This window comes from Rhinopithecus roxellana, chromosome 18, assembly GCF_007565055.1.
Source record: "Rhinopithecus roxellana isolate Shanxi Qingling chromosome 18, ASM756505v1, whole genome shotgun sequence".
In the NCBI taxonomy this organism is placed as follows: Eukaryota; Metazoa; Chordata; class Mammalia; order Primates; family Cercopithecidae; genus Rhinopithecus; species Rhinopithecus roxellana.
The window spans coordinates 2,666,905-2,685,417 of record NC_044566.1 but is presented as its reverse complement, the minus strand read 5'-3'; the positions used below and the strand labels follow the sequence as shown (position 1 = coordinate 2,685,417).

Here is an 18,513-nt window from a genome sequence, read left to right as displayed (position 1 = left end):
TCAGTGCTAGACTTTTCTGAAGAAAAGTAGTGAAGTCATCATTTGGCATGGAGGAGATGATGAGGTTGATGATTGCTATTTATTTTAGTTTCTTTCAAGATAGCTACAGAGACTAACATTAAGTGGGTGCTAAAATAAAATGCATAGGTGAAGATTAGTATAGAGAGAGTTGGAGTATATGTTGTATACCAGCATTTTGCTCTGTAGGTGCAAATAATGCAAGATGCTTCTGTGTGTTATAGCTTTATTACTTAAGTGAATTCATTACATAAGAATTCCGAAATAGATTGGATTAAAACTTATAGGTTACATGTTTACAAATGATAAAATAGTCAATTTGGTGGTTCTGATTAATTTTCTATTAGACTAGAAAAATACTAAGTTTGTATAGAGTCACTTTTATGTGTCCAAAGACACTGTAAAACTTGAGTGGGTAGAGGTGAAACCTTGGAAACTTTGTCCAGTTTTCTTACGTCTTATATCTGTATACACAAGGTTTATAAAATATTCCTTGCTTGCTGTGTTTTTATTGAAATTTGGAATATTTGATCCAATATGTTGACCCACAATATATTTTTTAAAGATAAGTGATCACATGCATTGCACCCTGTAAATGCTGGGGTTTTTTGTTTGTTTGTTTTTTGAGACAGAGTCTCGCTCTGTCACTCAGTCTCAGCTTACTACAGCCTCCACCTCCGGGTTCAAGCTATTCTCCTGCCTCTGCCTCCTGAGTAGCTGGGACTACAGGTGCGTGCCACCACGCCCTGCTAATTTTTTGTATTTTTAGTAAAGACAGGGTTTCACTGTGTCAGCCAGAATGATTTCAATCTCCTGACTTCGTGATCCGCCCGCCTTGGCCTCCCAAAGTGCTGGGATTACAGGTGTGAGGCATCACACCTGGCCTAATGCTGGATCTTTTAATATTCATTTTAAAGAGTATCGGGTTTTCCAGAAATAAATATTTGGGGCTGGTGTGTGTGTGTGTGTGTGTGTGTATGTGTATGTATGTATATATGTATGTATGTGTGGTTCCATAATATCTCATTCAGTGATGCTACGGGAGGCTCAGTTTGATATTTTTCTCTATAACCGAAATTCAAGTATTAATGGTGTGTTCTTTGTTCGTGTTGAAACTTTATAACTTAAGCTTAGTCTACTGTTACTTTACCCCTATACAGTTAGTACAAATACTTGAGTCCGTTATTACGGTGTGGTATGAAATTTCAATTGTTTTCAATGCATAAAAACAGATACTATGATATAGTTCATTATACTATGTGATTTTGTTACTTTACAAATACTGTGTGATTTTCTTACCTTAAAATACTTATGTTTATGTTAAGAATGACTCATTCTTGGATGGGCGTGGTGGTTCATGCGTGTAATCCCAGCACTTTGGGAGGCCGAGGCGGGTGGATCACCTGAGGTCAGGAGTTCAACACCAGCCTGGCTAACATGGTGAAACCCCGTCTCTACTAAAAATACAAAAATTAGCCAGGCGTGGTGGCGTGCACCTGTAGTCCCAGCTACTCGGGAGGCTGAGACAGGAGAATTGCTTGAACCTGGGAGGCAGAGGTTGCAATGAGCCTAGATCACGCCACTGTACTCCAGCCTGAGCAACAAAGAGTGGAATTCCGTCTCCAAAAAAAAAAAAGACTCATTCTTTTGCATAGTATTAATGCTTAATCTTTAATATTTAAGACTATGATTTAGTGCTTTCTCTGTGCATTCTATGGACTTAAATAAGTCAATCTTTGGCCTCCAAAGTATAAGTGTAACAGATAATCCCACAACTTGGCAGACAAGTGGCAACTGAAGATTTTGAAAGAATGTTATTGAAGTTGAATGCAATGATAATGTACCATTATTCTGATCAATATGGACAGATAACTGTCTGCTGTTATCCTCTTGGGGTTAAAATTCAAAAGGTGTTTTTATTCCCTTTATAGTGGTAAGACATTTTCCTATATACAATATTGTACCATATTCCAAAAAATCCTGTGGCATAGGCAGAACCACCATGAACCCCATTCTTTGGAATCAAGAACCTACAGTGTGGAGAGGCCAGATGACTTGCCCAAGATCACTGAGCTAAAAGGAGGAGCGTGCGGTTCAACCTCATAACATCTTAGTATCCCTAGCCCAGTTCTCTAATGTCATATTGTCTGCTTGGGAAGCTCATATGCAATAATTACATTAGGATTTTATTCTAGATCCTTGCCTTCAAGTTAATATTTTGCTGGAGTGGCAGTTACTTACCCCCCACCCCTTTTTCTTCAGCTTGGTATCAATTCAAAGAAAAATGGGGACAATTGAGGAGGAAGACTGGTAGGAAAGCCCTCTATTTATTTTAATCAGTTTTTACATCCACCAGTTTGGAGAGTTTAGTATTTGATGCTATTTTCAAGGCTGTCATGTTGCTAGTGAATTTTAGAGTTGACTGTTAAGTTGGTGATGGATCTGTTCTGGGGACTCCAATCATGCTTCCTGGACCTCTAGATGTGTCGACAAAGTGGAAAACTTAGATTCCTCTCGCTGTCTTTGATTACATCTTAGTAAAGCAAACAGTATATGATACTTGGTAAGATACCTCCCCACCACCACCATCAAATACATTAAAACTCTTGCAACTTAGGTGGTAACAATAAGAAAATAATATGCAAGGGTGTTCTGAGAACGAAGAGTTGAGAACTGTTGGTAGAATGTAACTTATTTAAGTTGTGAAAACAGAGGCTGTGTGAGGTTGGGAGTCTTAGTCAAGGTCACTGATTTAATTAGTGGTAGAGTTGTTTGTAGATATCATCAAGAAAGAATAGGAGAATGTGATACAAACAATGACACATCTCAGTTGGTTCTTTGTATCCTGATGAATAACTTTCTCCCAGGATACAGCCTATGCTCTTTAGAACAACGTAGTATTTGTAGAAATGATATTAGTCTTTTTACTTTGGAACATTTTAGTAACTTTCTTCATCCATAGACTAAAAGATACCCTGAAAGCCAGAAATAGAGAATGCTGAATTCCTAAATGAAGAAACGTGTTATAAATCAGAGAAATATGGCTGTTCATGACTATGTGGACAGTGTTTACTGAGCGGGGAGAAGATTTGGCAAATATTTTCAAATGGTTATGTATTCACTTTGTTAAAGAAAAGGAAACAAAGTTACTGGGATAAGTGAAATCTAAAGGCCTACATTATCTAGCAGAATTGAAGTCTTTGCTCTGTGTAACAGGTTCAGCCTGGGGGGTGACACAGTGATTGATGAGTCAGTGGGTGCGTTCAGTCACTGCTCTCTGTGTCTCTAAGACGGGCGCTTGTTCTATAAGTGAAATATCATATATTCCCCATTATGGATAAGTCCATTAGCATTTTGCTAAGAAATGAGTCATTAACTTATTTAATGAGTTTATTTGAAAACTAACCAATTTAGAATCTGCCTGAGGACCAATAAGTAACGAGTCAGTCATTGCTAGGTGGTTGTCTTCTGCGGTTTTGAGTATTTCGTCAGTGCCTTTTTATTTTTAACAGCCTTTGTTGTTTATTGTTTCTTTTTTATAATTCTCAGGGAAAAAATCATTTAGCTGGATTTTTATATGAAGATAAATAGTTTTCATACAAATTTAATTTCACAGAAGCTGCCGTCTTTCTAAAGACGTGACTATAACATCACTTTCAAAAGCAGAAAGAAACACTTTAGCAAACCCATAAAATTTCTTAAGATATTCACACTTTAAAACATGTAATAGGCAAACCTGTGGCCTGAAACTCTTGTGGGCAGTGCAGTGTTTGGTTTGTGTGAGCTGTCAGGCCCCTCAGCATCAGGAGAGAGTACCTCTTTCCTGGCCAGCACCCCCAGCGGTGAGCCCCGTGACTCACCAGACAGCAGGTGAGATTGGAGAGCTGGTTGAATGAGCAAAGCAGGAAAGCAGTTTTGCTATCGGGGTGAATGGGGTTACAGACCCCCTTCCAGGTTAAGAAGAAAGCCACATTCCCAGCACCCTGTGTTGCAGTGATGGGTTTGTTGAGCACCCACCAATTTAGTCCGGAAAACTGATCCAGACGTGTGGTCTGGGGGTCTTCATGAATAGGCCAGAAGCCCTTTCCCCAGCAAGGTTTGGTGACTCTGGGAACTTTTGCCTTCTGCAGAGGACCTGGGGGGAAGAGCATACAGCTATCTGCACTGCTCTGTGCTGTGAAGCCACTGAAAATAGGGACTGAAGTCAAGGCCCATCTGATCCTGTGAATTCCCAGGTCTTCGGTAGAAGCCGCTCCTGATCCCATCATCTCAGTGGCCACCCTCACCCTTGACTGCCCTGCGCTGCCTGGGCCCAGCGCATGCCAGGTGGGCCTCTCTGCCCTCCTTTCTTTGTTCGGGACATCCCATACTCAGATAGATGGATAAGTAAGGGGAATTGTGAAGCAGGGAGAAAAGTTTTGGAAATAGGCCAGAATTTCCTTACTAAATTTAAAAACCATGCACATAATCCTTTAGAAACTCCAGGCAATAAGCAGGATTAAGCAAGTCATGGATTAGAGTGTATTGAGCGGAGACTGTTTTTATTTGAAGAGGTCAGAAGTGGAGATACTGGGACCCTGGTTTACTGTGGACATTGCAGGGTTTCTGAACTTCCCAGACGGCAGAAATTCCTGGAAAAGTAGAGTCTTGGGGTCAGTTTTTTACCCCACACCTTGGGTGCATTTTTAAAAAATAAATGACTAAAGTGCTTTGCTTCAGTTTTGTTCTGGTATGATAGTAGGTATTCACTTTTTTTGTCTTCCTGCGTAAAAACGACCTACAATAACATTTTAGATATACAAATGAAACAGAAAACAAATCCATGAGCTACCCATGCCCTCTTCCAGTTCTATATATCAGATGAGTGTGCGGAGACTTGTACAAATAACTTTTGTTATGTTGTCAAGTAGACATCTACTAAGTGTACAGTTCAACTGAAAGTATATTTGAGTGTGCTTTAGCAAAATGTATTAGTTGCAGAAGTATCAAATCTCTTTTTCTCTTTTAATGTATTATAAATCCAGGATTGTAAATTTATTTTAATTGCAGTCAGTTTCAGAAAACTAACTTTAATTTAGCTGGCTGATAAAGCAAAAGAGAAAAAATTGGAACTTTAATATTGAACTGTATGAAAATACTAGATACAAATGCTACACAAAACCCCTTTAGATGTAAGCATCAATGAATTTGCAGACATTGTTGAGATTATTTGTTTTGACAAGTTTTTTAAATGGTGATTTTCTCCTAAAGGTTTTGTAGCTTCCACATAAGGGCATTTTGGTGTTTGGGGACAGATGAAAGTTTCAGTGGTCCAGTAGAAAGGACACACCTTGGTTCAGTTTGCCATCTTACTATTATTTGCAGCTTAGTTTATCAGTGTTCCTAGTTCCAGATGAAACAATCACTGCAATAAAATGTCCAACTTTTACCAGCACGGAGCATTTAATTAAGTTCTTAGAACAAGTCTGAGTGATACGCATTCATCTGTGTGAGTCTTGGTCTGTCCAGGTCAGCTGGACTGTTTAGAATTCACTGGGTCTTCAGCCATTTCCAAAAGGCGGAACATAGTTGATATTTTAAGACAATCAATGTATTGAGAGTTCAGCGTGTGTCAGCGCAAGAGTAGATGTCCTGGGAGATGCAGAAGAAATGTGAAGTCGGGCCTCTGTCCCCTAGGTGCCTTCAGAGTCAACTTGGCAGCATCCCACCATGTGCCATTTTCTGGGCAGCCCCTCTGATCCTTTTCGTAAGTGTCCACCCTGTAGGCAATCTTGGCTGAGCACAGAGAATGGCATGTTTCATGGGATGTCTCTGCTGCAATTGTGGATGTCCTTGCTGAAACATTCAGAGTACTGGTCCCATTCACAGCTGGGACCACTCAGATGTTTCACCCCTTCACCCCTGCGCAAGCCTGGGGTGCATCAGATGAGGTGGTGGTTGTGAGTTTTCTTCTCTGAAAAATAGTAGCTTTGATTCTGCTCCTCTCCCGATTCCTAGATGTTAACTTGCCCTGAGCTGTTTGGTGGTCTTGCGGCCAAACTCTCCTGGTATTTCATTCTGTGCTCAGTCTCTGTCATAAATGGTAGTATTCCAGAAACTTCCCCATTGTTAGGTTTCTTGGCTCCTTTTCGTAGGCGGCCCCGAAGCCTGCGTTAAGAGTATTGATCTCATTCTTTGTACAGGCATCCCTGGCCTGTCCAGGAAAGCCCCTCCCTTCCTGCCAACCACAGCCCCCCCGGCTCAAAGGGCTGCTTCCCACTCTTGGCCCCCCTGCCCACCATGGTGGTGGCCAGTGGAGGAGAAAGAAGGAAGTCCATTGGGTTGGAGAGCTCCAAGTCACCCACCCGTGAGGCTGATGGGAGAGTTGGTCACAGATGAGTCTTGTGTCATTCTCAGCTTCTGCCACCTTTTACAGTTCTTTTAAGAACAACAGCAGCAACATAAAAGGAACTTTACTTATGGGGTGTTTGAGAAAGATAGAAAGTTGGAGGCAGAAAGGACGATGGCAAAAATGGTGAGATCTCCCTTTAATTTTTAAATTTATTCAAACCGTTAAATTTCTGCATGTTTTCATTACAAGGATGACAATTAGTACATGTAGATTATCTCAAAACCACTTCATCCATTTGAGCAATATTAAAGGATAGGCTAGAAAGAAACAGATTTGGTTTTTCAAGCTAAAAAGAATAACAGAAAGTGGGCGAGTCTTCCGTGAACTGTCTGCCTTTGAAACCTAGGAAGTAAACTTAATTTTGTTGTGCATTTAGGACATGAAGCACTACAGGTGGTGAAATGCTCTAGAAATGAAGCAGGAAAGGGAGAGGGGGAAAAGGAAATTTGAGCCAAGCAACCTGAAGGTGGGGAAAAGCCAGTCTTATGGATGTTAAGGGTAGAATCCAGGTAGGCAAAGGGGATGAACAGCAGTGCAAAGGCTCTGGGGCAGCAGGTTGCCCAGTATGTTCCAGAACAGGAAGGAGGCCAGTGTGGCTGGCATGGAGAGCTAAGGCTCAAAGGAGAAGGTAGAGAGAAAGAGGTAGTAAGGGACCAGGAGGAATCCAGCCCGGCCAGCCATGCTACTGACGTTTCTTCACGTATCACAGTATGTCAGGGAGATAGAGTCCTTGGGAACAATATGCAGAGCTTTTAAAAACTTTCATACTGTGGCCATCAATTCCATCATCATCGTGGTGGTATCCCTGGGTGGTGGTGGCTACTTGGTAGAGTATATGTCAACTCAGATTTCTTCCTCAAAAGTATATAAAATTGGAAAGGACCTAGTAGTGATCTAGTGGAATGAAGACACTGAATTGTCACTGAGGTTGGGGAAACCACTGGGACATGCTTCCAGGATAAACTGCAGAACAAAAGCTCATGTCTGTAATCATGGAATGACATGCCTTATTCTAAAAACTGACGTTCGTAGCGTACCTTATAATTTTAAGACATTTAAAAATGGTATTGAATCCCGATAACCTATGCGTAGGGTTGGATCTTGTTGTTATCCCTGTTTTTTAATGGAAAATCTGAGGCCCGAAGATGGTAGGCCACGTATATGCCTGCCCCGCCGTAGAGCCTGGCTCCTGCTGTTGGAGAAGCTTTCCCAGTCTGTAGAGAGAGGATGTGGTCCTGGCAAGCCTGGCTCCTGCCTGATTCTGTATCTTCTGGGTAACACAGAGCCTTCATTTTTAAAAAAAGACAAAGTCTTTCCCTCTGACAAACTAAACGCTGAATCTGCTCATTTTGAACTCTGCCTTGAGGCGGGGTGACCCGTGCATTACGGTTAACTGTAGGACCTGCTAACTATCGGCTTATCAAACAAATCAATTTCACTCTTCAGTTAACTTGGAAATGAAAATTATAGAAATTAGAAAAAATGTGCAGAAAATGTGTTATTCCAATGTATTATTCCATTTGTTTCATAGAGATCCTGGCTTCACAGGAAAGAGCTGAGGGCATGGGTTGTGCTGAGGGTGTAAGAGCTTGGGGAAGGTGAGGGCTCGGTGTGTACAGGCGCCCTGATGTCCTCTTAGCCTGCTGGTGAGGAAAGTGCACGTTTAATAAATGGGCTCCAGCCAACTGTGTGCAGTTACTTGTAGCCTGCATAATTTTAAAAACATGGTGGAGCGTTTAGGTCTATCTTTAGAGTTTAGGCTTCATTTGACTTAGTTTTCCTGAAATACGTAGAAAACTAATGGTGAAAGAGGACCTCATTCTTGAATTATGTGCTTGAACTGTGTTGCTAGTTATTCCTTCCAAGTAGAAATTGTAAAAGCCAGTCTTATGGATGTTAAGGGAGGAATCCAGGTAGGCAAAGGGGATGAACAGCAGTGCAAAGGCTCTGGGGCAGCAGGTTGCCCGGTATGTTCCAGAACAGGAAGGAGGCCAGTGTGGCTGGCATGGAGAGCTAAGGCTCAAAGGAGAAGGTAGAGAGAAAGAGGTAGTAAGGGACCAGGAGGAATCCAGCCCGGCCAGCCATGCTACTGACGTTTCTAAGCAAAATGAGAGAAATAACAATTATTTTATAGGAATTTCATATGTATTGAATATCACAAAATCATGTAACTGGAAATGTTTAAGTGGTCGAGCTGGGCCAGGCACAGTGGCTCACACCGATAATCTTAGCACTTTGGGAGACCAAGGCGGGTGGATCACGAGGTCAGGAGTTCAAGACCTGCCTGGCCAATATGGTGAAACCCCATCTCTACTAAAAGTACAAAAATTAGCCAGGTGTGGTGGCACACGCCTGTAGTCCCAGCTGCTTGGGAGCCTGAGGCAGGAGAATCACTGGAACCCAGGAGGTGGAGGTTGCAGTGAGCCAAGATCGCACCGCTGAACTCCAGCCTGGAACAGTGTGAGACTCCATCTGAAAAAAAAAAAAAAAAAAGGAAAATGGTCGAGCTGATTTTCCAGGATGGAATATCACTGCGCGATGCTCTCCGGGAAGAGAAGGCATTAAGTCTGTAACACACAGGATAGAACCATTGTCTATTCTGTGCACATCTGCTTGATCCTGAGTTTTGTCACCTTGGTTACTAACAAGATGGTTAGAAAGGTATGTCTCTCTTAAAGGCCGTAAAGGAACTCAGGCACAGCCTTGGGAAACCTGGAAATGTGACTGTATCAATCATCACACACAGTCCAACTTCCTTTTCGTGTAAGAAATGTTTTCTTTATCATTAATTGATCGTTTCTCCCCTTTCCAAACTTCTGGCAATTTGGGAAATGGAATCTTTACATTTCCAGGTATTTTCTTCTTCCACACCTCCTCCTCCTTGCTGGAAAGGAGATATGTTTGTGGCCACATTCCCAGTGTGGCCCGCCTGGGCAGGAGCCAGGGTGCACACTGACCTGCACAGCCTCTGGCCTCTGTCCCTGGGCCTGCGAAGCAGGAGCAAGGGGCCTGTCCTCACTCTGAATCCAACTGCTGGTGACTCAGGGCGCCCTGCTGGACCCTCCAGGAGAAGTTGGGGTCCACGTTTCTAGGCTGCCCGCTCATCCAAACCTCCCTCCATGTCCCCAGTCAAAGCATTTCAGGGATCTGGGTCCTCTGGTGTGTGCGGCTCCTCCCAGCCTGTGAGCATTTGAAAATGTGTACAAGATCTTTGTCATTTTAGGTTCTACGGAGGCTAAAGAATGTATGTTTCCTCTGCTTAGACTTAAGTTTTTGAGTAATTTTATAGACACGTTGGCATTTTGGCTGAAAGGGCGTGTGCAGTAACTTAATATGACTTGTGCACTGTTTCACTGCCAATCGGTCACATGCAGGGGAGTCAGAGCCAAGGTGGGTGAGGCTGGGATAGCTACATGCTTGGTGGGGAGGAGGAACCAAAGACACAGATTTCCCCTGTCTCCACATCCCTGGGCAAGGCCTGGTGATCAACTGCTGCTGGCTTATTTTATTTGCTTCTTCAGTAAATGAGCTTATATAGTTGGTAACTTGGCATTTTCCATTTTGCATTACTGAAATTTCAATAAATAGTGCTTTATTTAGATGTAAATCTCTGTCATTTGTAGCAGAGGAATTAAAATATTGGCCTGCATTTTAGTGTACCTTTTTGTATAGAGCAGAGAGAAGGGAAGTGCTATCCCCCGATGGCCAGGACCAGGCGGAGTCCAGCCTATTGATGATGCATTGTGTGTGCTTGGCATGTCTGTGATATGGTGAGGGATTCGTGTTCTCTACGGGCAGCTGTCTGTGTGGTAGACATGTGCGACCCCTTCCTGGGCGTTTTGTCCTGTCCTCAGGGCATGAAGAGAGCAGCTAGGCAAAGGCACTCTTTGCAGCTTTAAATGGCCTAGAGTTACCCCCAGAAAAACAATTCTACTTCTGTTCCATTTCTGTCCAATTAAAACAAGTTCGTTCATTTTATTCTGGGAGCTATTTGCCATTGTTTTTGTGCATTCGGCAGTTGTTTATTTGCTGCTTGCAGTTGTGGTTGTTCGTGATATCATTCACGAATACAATTTTGAACGAGGAAGAACTGTGATGACAAGTGCACTGGGAGACACCACTGTGGCTCTCCACAAATTAGCCAGAACAGGAGGGTGGGAGGAGCCTGTCTTTCCCTGGCAGCACAGGGCTGCCTGGTCTTAAGAAGTCTGTAGTTGAGAACACAGCATGTGGTTACATGTATACATTATTTGAAGGTGCACAAAGAAAGCAGAGGGAAGCCAACCACAAAATGCCAGTTGTGCTAGTAGCATGTGCTTCTTTATGAATGAGCATACATATTTTTGTATTATTTATATATTTTATACATGAAATCTCATTTGCCATATTCCCTGTGACTCCACTGGGGAATTCAGGGTGGGAGAGGTAGTGCCCCCATCTTCATAAGAGGGAGCAGACTTAGAGACATAGCTGTAGAGATTACACAGCTGGTAAGAGGTGGTTCCGAGATGCCAGCCCTGGGGACCTGGCTCTGGTGTGGCCACAGTGCCTTTCACACCAGTGTCCTGAGAGTCGTGGGAATGGCATGTAGTTGAAAGCACAGAGGTGGTGGCATGGAGTCATTTCCAGGCTCCTGGGGAAAAGCAGGATGTTTTTGATATGGCCGATTAGGAAGAACGGGTACTTTGATCTCTACAAAGAAAGCCTGCACTTCAGTGACTAAGTAGGATTTGACCCTTCAACCTTGACTGTAGTAGATGCTCAGTTAAAGGCTACATGGTCATTCTTATGAGGCTTTTAAATTAGATGGGTGAATTTGTCCCCAGAGAGACAAAGCTGAAATCCTGTATCACATAGATGTTATAGACCGGGGAGGGGTATTTACCTACAGTTATTTAAGCTTTTGAAGTAGAAAACAGGTCCAGTTGAATTGATATATAACAACAGGCTATTTGGAAATGGATATATTTTGAATAAATAATTATTCTACATTCCCTTAATTTGGTAGCAAAAATATAATTAGGTTTTATAATTTCATATATAAACAATATAAACATTGTTATGGTGTACATAAAATTTTTTAGATTAGTAAAAATACCATACGTAGAAGCATGTTAAATCTGAGAAAAGAATTACATCGTTCATTGGCTATTTGCAATTTCAATGCACATTATATTGCTTGGCCCAAATACTGTTAGGGCAGAAGCATAATGCTTACATTCACATTCTCAAATGACCCAGGAAAGAAAAGATTTGGACCCTTTATGAATTGCAGATCTCACATGTAAACCTTTACTTCTGTTAAAGGAGGAATGCTAGTGTAGGATGTATTTAGCAATGATTAGATTTATTGACACTTTTGTATTATGAGTGAAAAAATCAAATAGAACAGTGGTAGCTAAGAGAAGTTCATTCCAAAAGTGTGCTGGCTTCATAAATGATTTTGTGGTGTGCGTCCTCTTTTTCAGTAGGGTCTGTAACAGGATAGTGTGGTTTTTAGTAGACAGTATTGCATTTCTAAAGTACGTAAGCTTGCAGATGATTTTCAAAGGGGCATCAATTAGTTTCCCAGTATGACACACAGATGGAACTATATGGTGTTACTCTGACAAATTTGCCTGTTTTTCTTCACATTGTCTTCCTTAGTAAAGATTGCCATGTTCCTGTGCTCCTTGAGGGGTTAACAAACATTCTGTGAAAGGTCAGGTAGTAAAGAGTTGAGGTTCATTGCCATGCAGTCTCTGTCACAACTGCTCCACTCTACTTATGGTGTGACATCAGCCATATGTAAATGCGTGAGCACGGCTGCATCCAAATAAAACTTTATTTGCAGAGAGAGGCAAGCCGGATCTGGCCTTGCTTTACTTACCTCTGCTTAGAACGTCACTCTCCGAGTGGGCTGGAAAGGGTTTTCTTTTCTTCTGGGTCTCACGCGGTCCTAAAGCTTTGTTCTGTTTTTGAAAACTACTTGAGCATTTCTGCCTGTGAGAAATGGCATGAACCACATTTAATACCTATAAGCTTTACTAAGGATCTGACCAGCAGGGTGCCAGATGCTGGGGACAGGGAGGTGAGAAGGCAGGGCCTGGGCATCGCCTGGCAAGGAAGACAGACCGTGGAGCACACCCACGTCGACTCACAGGCTTCACTGAATTGTGTGACATGCTAGTGTGCTGTTTAATGTCCTTCGGGGAGAGTTTTATAAAGAGCTAGTGGTTCAGTGTGGAAGTTGACACTCTGGGGCCCCAGTTGACAGTTGCAGGTGTCTCTGCTCCTGCCCCGTTCCCACCCATCTCATTGTCACCAAAGGGGAGCAGAGAGGAAAGTGTTCTGGGAGAAATTGAGGACTCTGCTCTTCCACAGACTGGCGGGGAGGCTTCAGCAAGTTGTTTATGCTTCCTGGTCTGGGTTTTAACTAAAAAAGGGTCTAACATTTCATAATTTAAAAGAAAGGGTCCACCCGCAATTCTTGGGACTTCTTGTGTCTCAGGTGTTTGTGCGGAAGAATCATCGATACTGTTTCTCGTATGGCATGGACAGCTGCTGCAGGAGCAGTGGGCAATTCTTGCCATAGACAAATAGCTCACATCATGCACATGGCAGAGTTTTTAACAATAACATTCAGAAAAGAACCATGTACGTTCTGTGTTATACAATCTGCTGTAGCCGTGCACTGTAAAATTTATACAGGCTCCTGTGTAGGAAAGTTGAATGTGTAGAGGGAATTTGAAGTGCAGTAGGTAAAAGTTTAGGAGGCCTGATTTTCCTAGTTTGGGATGATTAAGATCGGGTCTTATGTGAAGGACTAAACAGGAGTTAAAGGGGGAAGATACCTTTTACTAAATCCAGCCTGTGAGACAACCAGATTGTCTCATCCTATTTCATATTGTGTCATTAACATCAAGTTGCAACTTGATACTAGGAATTTTTTTTACTAACAAGCATTCAGAATGAAATGATTTTAATTGTCAGTGGAAGTGATGAGCTCATAGAAAAGAATGTTGCAGTCTTTCTCAAGGAGGACTGGAAAGCAAGTTATTGCCCCTGTTTGTCATGGGAAACTTACTCTTCCATAATTCCCTTTTAAGTTTTTTTTTTTCCAATTTAAAAGAAAAGTTCAAGTAACCGTTTTTCCTAGAATCTCTGGCTTTTGTTATCATGCCCAACCTTACTTTTTTTTTTTCCATATTCTTAGAGTGTCTTGCTTTAGTAAAGTCTGGAGATACTAAATTATCGGGGGTTTTTTTTTCTCAGAATTGCTCCTGCAACTGAAAAGTTAATTTTCCCTCGTAATTCTGTGTTTAACATAAAAGGGTGAAACTGGGCACTGAGATGGACCTGTACGATATGTTTGAGCTCATGGAAGGTTTCATTGCTTTCTGAATCACATTTGCTACTAGAAATATAAATTTTAATTTTAAGAAGTGTATGGTTTCATTTTGTCAAGCACATCAGTATTTGTAACACTCCTAATTCAGCTACGGCTGAAAATGTGAAAGCATCTGTATCTACTCCATGAATCTGGCCTCTGGGTGGTCCAGTGTTGCTCACCAAAGGCCTGTGAGGCGCCATGTCCCACAGCCTCTCTGCAGAGAGGACTAGGGCCTCCCTGGGCAGAGCTGCAATGACCCCGGTGTATATCCTGGATTTTGAACATGGAAATGTAACGTTGGAGGCAAACATGTCCAAACCCAAATTGTCATGAGAAATCCTGAAGAAAAAGGATTGGTGAGTCAGACTGTGTGCCTAAAATGCTGCCTGATGTTATTGGCTGGAGCAAACTGACCTTATTTCCAACATGTTCTAGGCTTGATGCCCACTTCAGTTTTCTGTAATGTGATTGCAGTCATGGTGCCCAGCTCCGCGTGACATGTCATTGTTGGGACATTGTTCCATATATTATAAGGAAGCTTTCCTCCTTGTAATCACAATGTTTTCTAGTGATTTGTTTTCTCCTTTCTCTCTTTTGGGAGAGTCAAGTTGAGCAGTTTGAAGGTGGAGCTTTTACTGACAGCTCTCCTTCATTTGCATTCTGATTGCTCTTTTAAGTGGAGGAGAAAAGGGGAGGAATTATTGCCCATCTGCAGGGCATTATGGTGAGTGGCACAGGGGACTGTATCCCACATATGAATGTCATCTGTCACAAGCGACAGCAGAAAGGAGATACAGAGTGGATACACTGCGTGACAGGTCATATGAACAACTCTCATCTCTGCTAAAAGGGTTTTTGTTTGTTGATTTTGTTTATTTGCTCAAATAACTCTACATGGATATGTCTGTGGATGGATTTCTTTACAAAGCAACGTCTAAGGGACAGAGTAATACAGTTTGTAATGAATGGTGTGACAAATTCAATGAATGTCAGTAAGTTTACGTTTTTTTATATACGTTACCTGTAGTAGCAGAACTGGTGTGTGGTGTTCTGTCATTGGGTTCATGAGCAACACGTGAGTCTTACTGTTTTCTTTTTGGTTTTGCCATTACAGCTGATGAATTCTGAAAATGTCTCCCTTCTTAGGGAATATTCAGGGTAGAACAGCCACGAAATTAATAATTCTTTGCTTCTACTAAAATGAACACAGATAATACAATAAATAAATTTTTGCTGGAATCTCATCTTCCGAAAGCCTGACGTTTGATCATATGTAAAGCTTGAGGATGTCAGATGATTAGTGTTAGAAAATTGTTGGTGTATTTTTTTTCCCTAGTCAGGATGAACCAGGCCGATTTTCAGGGTAAGGGATAACTTCGGTTCCTTTGAAAGTAAATGACTATAAGGCCAAAAGTTGACTCTCATTCCTAGGTTTGAATCTACACGAGTGTTTTCCAGCTTTCTTCTTCCTCGGGTGGGGAGTGTCGCTGATGAGTGGGTGGCTGTCAGGTGGATGGCAGGTATCGTGTTTCCGTGGTGGCTTCAACCAGGGGCACTAGCTTTTGGTGTTTGGTGTCTGAAAGCTGTGTGTGAACTACAGAGAGCCCTCCTGAGCCATTGCCCATGTTAATTGTTTTAGCCCTATGCCTGTGGGGCCTTTAATAGTATGCGTGGCAAAGATTCTACCACCGGCTCAATTGGAAAAAGGTATTTGAGACATCAGTTCAGGCAGATGGCTTCTGTCTTAAGCCTTCTTTCTCCAACAAATGAATAAAAACTATACTTTGGGTTTCAAAAAAGATCCCTTTTTTCCACCATGCATTCTCAGTACTGATGCTTCTCAGGTCTCCGTTGTATCCCAATTCCTCTGCTGCAGCTGGCAGGGTCCAATCTGAGGTGTGCTCCAGCCTTTTCCTCACTGCCCTTTTGCACCTCCACAGAGGATTGTTTCTGCTGGTTAATTCTGTTTAAATCACCGCGAGTGCTTCCAAGCATCCCTAAGGGTCACCTGGAATCAGCCGTGGCCTCCTGGGATGGGGGGATGTCTAAACAAGCAGGTCTGTGAGAGGCAGGGTGCTGAGGGGCAAGAGCACAGGCCTGCGCCCACTGAGCACACCCAGACCACAGTTCTTGCTTTACCGTGAAAGGAGGCGGCCATAGAAAGCGATTGTATTTTAACCTAATAGGAGACAGGCTAGGTGAGACACATGCACATTGTGCTTGCTCTGGTAACACGTGTGTACACGCAGATGGATGTGAAACGCTGCACAGCTGACGCCCCCATGACTGGCTCTGAGCGGGTGGTCATCCTATTTCTCATCTCCCTCACCTCAGCTCTCTTGCGTCCTTTGAGTGTGCCATTAACAGATTCATCTTCCTGTAATAACCCTTCCTTCCTCCCTTCTCCTTCCCCTTCCTCTTCCCCTTCCCCCTCCTCTTCCCCTTCCCCTCCCTCTTTCTTTTTTTCCTTTCGTTCCCCTTCCTCTTCCCCTTCCCCTTGCCCTTCCCTTTCCCTTTTTTTTTTGTCAGCCATCTTCCTCCAAGTTATCAGTGAGGCCCTGCACCAGAGTAGAATTAAAAAAAGAAAATTGTTGAAAGGTCATTGCATGAATAAATGCATGGATTATTTCCTTGCCATTTATCAGCTCTTTTCTTGCATAATGCTAATGCTTAGAAATTAACGTTTTGATAACTATATTCTACTTCCAAAAAATAAAACTACATGTTCAACTTAATTAGAGCTCGCAAAGAGATGTAATGATAAGAGTTGAGTTTTACAGCGATACAGCATCCTAAAAAAACAATGAAAATGTCAGTGGCCTCATGAAATCACAAATGAAAATGGAAAGTGATTTTTTCAGCAATAATTTATCCGCCATTTATACGACAAAGTTTGAGAAACTGCAGAACTCACTTGTTTAGCTGTTTTCAAAATAACAGACTTAGAGTTAACATGAGATAATTCACCCACATTTAGCTAATTGTTAGCGTCAAAATAAAATAAGCAATTGATTAGAAATCTTTCTGTCAATGGATTTGCAGACTCTCAGTTACCTGCTTTATGGTGGCCATGGGATTCTTCCCAAATCAGGGCCTCGGGGACAAAATGCAAGCTCATTTTAGAGTGAATTACAAGTCGAGGTGTATTTTAGCAAATGCCTGCTTTTTTTTAGGGGATACAATTAGATTCTCACTGAAGTCTGCTGGGATTGAAAATCACAACAATAATGAATCAAATAACTCAAAGACAGATCTTTCCTTAGGAAGAAATTAATTCTGTTAAGGTTCATTGGCAGAACATTGTTTACTTATTAAATTTCTAATGGACATAAGCTTTATAAAAATAATAAGATAGGCTGGCCGCGGTGACTCACTCCTGTAATCCCAGCACTTTGGGAGGCCTAAGTGGGTGGATCACCTGAGGTCAGGAGTTCAAGACCAGCCTGGCCAGCATGGTGAAACCCCATCTCTACTAAAAATATAAAAATTAGTCAGGCATGGTGGCACGCACCTGTAATCCCAGCTACTCGGGAGGCTGAGACACGAACACTGCTCAAACCTGGGAGGCGAAGGTTGCAGTGAGCCAAGATCATGCCACTTTTTGAGACTCCGTCTTAAAAAATAATAATGATAAATAAGATAGAGTGAAAACAGCCTCAGAGTGTCTCATTGTAGGGAATTTAAAAATGTATACCTTGTATATTGACAAGTATTTTTTCTGTAAAGCTTTTGGGTTTTTTGGGGGGCCTATAGAGTGTAGTGCCTCGAGTTCCTAAGGAGACGTGGTTTTGAGGGACTCACTCAGCTTCAGGCACACTGGAAGTTTCTGTCTTGTTGAGTTCAGTCTTCTAAACTTAAGATGGATAGAAAAGAATTTGATTCACAAAAAAGTAAGTCAGGGAGTATGGTAGGAGTCTAGGATCAAAATTCTGAATGATTTTAGAAGAGTGTCCAGAAATGCAGTTTGTATAAATGCATCTGCAAAGGAAGGAAATGTACCTGTTTGAGAGCAAAGCGGTGCTCACCATCATGGAACTGAGTGATCAAAATGAACAGTATGTCATTTTGGTTAAAAAGCCAAGAAGCTTAGAAGGAAAAAACAACACGCTGTGAAAGGTCAAAATCTTCCAATTTGTTCTGTCCCTTGAAGAAGGAATATATCAAGTAAAAAGAGGCCTAAAACCCTGGAAATTGAGAAAGGTTAAAGAATTTTGATCCTTCATCCTGGAAGGGAGGAAGCAGATCTGGCCAAGTGTCCTCAGTCGCTGTCCCTTCTGAGTACAGCGAAAGGGTAAATGACCTAAACTGGAACATACGAAAGTTGAGTGGATAAGAATAACCCTTTCCTAATGTTGAGGGTTATGCAGCCGCACGTGAGGCAGTGCAGGAGCCTTCCATTGCTGGACACGTTCAAACAGAGATGGATGATTCAGGTGGAAGTTTTCTGAGGGCAGAAGTGTGGAGTTCTTAGTTATTCCACTTTCATAACATAATACACATTTGTAGGATAAACATAGTTTACAGAGCATTGTAACGTGTGTCATGGTTTTTCATCTCTGCAGCCCTGGGAGGAAGGTAGTGGATTCTGTGTATCCCACACAACACAGGGAGCATCAAGGCCTAAGGAGTTCAAGGGGCCATTCCGTCCCACAGACACGCAGTGCCACCTGGAACTGGCCCTTCTTTTTCTGTCTTGTTCGACAGAATGATTCACAAAAACACACGTGAATAT

The 18,513-nt window shown here is 42.2% G+C and overlaps 1 protein-coding gene across 1 annotated transcript in view; it reads left to right on the top strand.

The window, feature by feature from the left end:
- The window catches only part of IRS2 (insulin receptor substrate 2), a 31,014-nt gene that overhangs the window by 9,779 nt on the left and 2,722 nt on the right, over positions 1 to 18,513 (top strand). The window lies entirely within an intron of this gene.